The sequence below is a fragment of the Arachis hypogaea genome, chromosome 17 (assembly GCF_003086295.3).
Source record: "Arachis hypogaea cultivar Tifrunner chromosome 17, arahy.Tifrunner.gnm2.J5K5, whole genome shotgun sequence".
Taxonomy (NCBI): Eukaryota; Viridiplantae; Streptophyta; class Magnoliopsida; order Fabales; family Fabaceae; genus Arachis; species Arachis hypogaea.
In genome coordinates, this window is record NC_092052.1 from 41,927,363 (window position 1) to 41,931,673 (window position 4,311).

Sequence of the window (4,311 nt, forward strand, 5' to 3'; positions counted from 1 at the left end):
CCCTACCATTGGAGCAAACAATTTTGAGCTTAAGCCTCAATTAGTTTCTCTGATGCAACAGAATTACAAGTTTCATGGACTTCCATCAGAAGATCCTTTTTAGTTCTTAACTGAATTCTTGCAAATCTGTGATACTGTTAAGACCAATGGGGTTGATCCCGAGGTCTACAGGCTTATGCTTTTCCCATTTGCTGTAAGAGACAGAGCTAGAATATGGTTGGACTCTCAACCTAAGGATAGCCTGAACTCTTGGGATAAGCTGGTCACGACTTTCTTAGCCAAGTTCTTTCCTCCTCAAAAGCTTAGTAAGCTTAGAGTGGATGTTCAAACCTTCAAACAGAAAGAAGGTGAATCCCTCTATGAAGCTTGGGAGAGATACAAGGAACTGACCAAAAATTATCCTTCTGATATGCTTTCAGAATGGACCATCCTGGATATATTTTATGATGGTCTGTCTGAGCTATCAAAGATGTCACTGGACTATTCTGCAGGTGGATCCATTCACCTAAAGAAAATGCCTGCAGAAGCTCAAGAACTCATTGACATGGTTGCTAATAACCAGTTCATGTACACTTCTGAGAGGAATCCTGTAAGTAATGGGACGCCTCAGAAGAAGGGAGTTCTTGAAATTGATACTCTGAATGCCATATTGGCTCAGAACAAAATATTGACTCAGCAAGTCAATATGATTTCTCAGAGTCTGAATGGAATGCAAGCTGCATCCAACAGTACTCAAGAGGCACCTTCTGAGGAAGAAGCTTATGATCCTGAGAACCCTGCAATAGCAGAGGTGAATTATATGGGTGAACCCTATGGAAACACCTATAATCCCTCATGAAGAAATCATCCAAATCTCTCATGGAAGGATCAACAAAAGCCTCAACAAGGCTTTAATAATGGTGGAAGAAACAGGTTTAGCAATAGCAAACCTTTTCGATCATCCACTCAGCAAAAGACAGAGAGTTCTGAGCAGACCCCATTTAGCTTGGCAAACATAGTCTCTGATCTATCTAAGGCCACTCTAAGTTTCATGAATGAAACAAGGTCCTCCATTAGAAATTTGGAAGCACAAGTGGGCCAGCTGAGTAAAAGAATCACTGAAACCCCTCCTAGTACTCTCCCAAGCAATACAGAAGAAAATCCAAAAGGAGGGTGCAAGGCCATTGAATTGATTACCATGGCCGAACCTACAAGGAAGGGAGAGGACGTGAACCCCAGTGAGGAAGACCTCCTGGGATGTCCAATGATCAACAAGGAGTTTTCCTCTGAGGAACCAAAGGAATCTGAGACTCATCTAGAGACCATAGAAATTCCATTGAACCTCCTTATGCCATTCATGAGCTCTGATGAGTATTCTTCTTCTGAAGAGAATGAAGATGTTACTGAAGAGCAAGTTGCCAAGTACCTTGGTGCAATTATGAAGCTAAATGCCAAATTATTTGGTAATGAGACTTGGGAAGATAAACCTCCCTTGCTCACCAATGAACTGAGTGATCTGGATCAACTGAGATTGCCTCAGAAGAAACAGGATCCTGGAAAGTTCTTAATACCTTGTACCATAGGCACCATGACCTTTGAAAAGGCTCTATGTGAACTTAGGTCAGGGATAAACCTCATGCCACTCTCTGTAATAGAGAAACTGGGAATCTTTGAGGTGCAAGCTGCCAGAATCTCATTAGAGATGGCAGACAACTCAAGAAAATAGGCTTATGGACAAGTAGAGGACGTGTTAGTAAAGGTTGAAGGCCTTTACATCCCTGCTGATTTCATAATACTAGACACTGGGAAGGATGAGGATGAATCCATCATCCTTGGAAGACCCTTCCTAGCCACAGCAAGAGCTGTGATTGATGTGGACAGAGGAGAGTTGGTCCTCCAACTGAATGAGGACAACCTTGTGTTTCAAACTCAAGGATCTCCTTCTGTAACCATGGAGAGGAAGCATGAAAAGCTTTTCTCACTACAGAGTCAACCAAAGCCCCCACAGTCAAGCTCTAAGTTTGGTGTTGGGAGGCCACAACCAAACTCTAAGTTTGGTGTTGAACCCCCACATTCAAACTCTAAGTTTGGTGTTGAGAGGTTCCAACCTTGCTCTGATTATCTGTGAGGCTCCATAAGAGCTCACTGTCAAGCTGTTGACATTAAAGAAGCGCTTGTTGGGAGGCAACCCAATGTTATCTAATTATATTTATTTATTTTCTATTGTTATTTTATGTTTTCTTTAGGTTGATGATCATGTGAAGTCACAAAAACTACTAAAAAATCAAAAATAGAATGAAAAACAACATTGAAAATAGCACACCCTGGAGGAGAGCGGTCTGGCATTTAAACGCCAGAAATAAGCATCTATCTAGCGTTTAACGCCAGAAACAAGCATCTGCCTGGCGTTAAACGCCAGAAACAGGCTACATTTGGGCGTTTAACGCCAAAAACAGGCAGCAATCTGGCGTTAAACGCCAGGATTGCACAGCAAGGGCGTTTTACACGCCTAATTGGAGCAGAAATGTTAAGTCCTTGGCCCTACTGGATCTGTGGACCCTACAGGATCCCTACCACTTCTTCTCTCATCTTCACACCTTTTCATAACATTCTTCCTCAATTAACCTCCACCAATCACCTCCATTACTCCTCCAAAACCATCATACAACCCACCTACACCCACCCACTTAAATTCAAACCATCACTCCTTCCTTTTCACACATCATAAACACCTAAAGCCCCTTGACCAAACCATTCACACACATCCATCTCCTCCATTTTCTTCTTCTTCTACTCACTTCTTTCTTCTTTTGCTTGGGGACGAGCAAATCTTCTAAGTTTGGTGTGGTAAAAGCATTGCTTTTTGTTTTTCATAACCATCTAGGGCACCTAAGGCTAGAGACATTCTCATTGAAGAGGACAAGCCCGTCACTAAGAAAAAGATGGAGCAAACAAGAGATCATGGACCTCAACAAGATCATGAGGAAATTCCTCACCATGAAATCCCTGAGATACCTCAAGGGATGCACTTTCCTCCACAGAATTATTGGGAGCAAATCAACACCTCCCTAGGAGAATTAAGTTCCAACATGGAACAACTAAGGGTGGAGCATCAAGAGCACTCCATCATCCTTCATGAAATTAAAGAAGATCAAAAAGCTATGAGGGAGGAGCAACAAAGACAAGGAAGAGACATAGAGGAGCTCAAGAGCACCATTGGTTCTTCAAGAAGAGGAAGATGCCATCCTCACTAAGGTGGACTCATTCCTTAATCTCCTTGTCTATTTATTTTACTATTTTTCGATTTTTGAGCTTTATGTTTTATTTATGTTTGTGTCTTCACTATATGATCATTAGTGTCTAAGTGTCTATGCCTTAAAGTTATGAATGTCCCATGAATCCATCACCTCTCTTAAATGAAAACTGTTCTAAAAACAAAAGAACAAGAAGTACATGGTTTCGAATTCATCCTTGAAACTAGTTTAATTATTTTGATGTGGTGGCAATACTTTTTGTTTTCTGAATAAATGCTTGAATAGTGCATATGTCTTTTGAAGTTGTTGTTTATGAATGTTAAATATGTTGGCTCTTGAAAGAATGATGAAAAAAGGAGACATGTTATTTGATAATATGAAAAATCATAAAAATGATTCTTGAAGCAAGAAAAAGCAGTGAATACAAAAGCTTGCAGAAAAAAAAAGAGAAAAAGAAAAAGAAAAAGCAAGCAGAAAAAGCCAAAAGCTCTTTAAACCAAAAGGCAAGAGCAAAAAGCCAGTAGCCCTTAAAACCAAAAGGCAAGGATAATAAAAAGGATCCAAGGCTTTGAGCATCAGTGGATAGGAAGGCCTATAGGAATAAAATCCTGGCCTAAGCGGCTAAACCAAGCTGTCCCTAACCATGTGCTTGTGGCGTGAAGGTGTCAAGTGAAAACTTGAGACTGAGCGGTTAAAGTCGATGTCCAAAGCAAAAGAAGAGTGTGCTTAAGAATCCTGGACACCTCTAATTGGGGACTTTAGCAAAGCTGAGTCACAATCTGAAAAGGTTCACCCAGTTATGTGTCTGTGGCATTTATGTATCCGGTGGTAATACTGGAAAACAAAGTGCTTAGGGCCACGGCCAAGACTCATAAATTAGCTGTGTTCAAGAATCAACATACTGAACTAGGAGAATCAATAACACTATCTGAATTCTAAGTTCCTATAGATGCCAATCATTCTGAACCTCAATGGATAAAGTGAGATGCCAAAACTATTCAAGAGGCAAAAAGTTACAAGCCCCGCTCATCTGATTGGAGCTAAGTTTCATTGATATTTTGAATTTTATAGTATATTC

General features: G+C 40.6%; 1 non-coding gene across 1 annotated transcript; it reads right to left on the bottom strand.

Moving 5' to 3' along the window:
• Positions 1 to 307: 307 nt before the first annotated feature.
• Positions 308 to 415, bottom strand: LOC112768901 (small nucleolar RNA R71). The gene has a single exon (XR_003186278.1). It is a non-coding gene; the product is annotated as a small nucleolar RNA R71 (small nucleolar RNA).
• Positions 416 to 4,311: the final 3,896 nt, after the last annotated feature.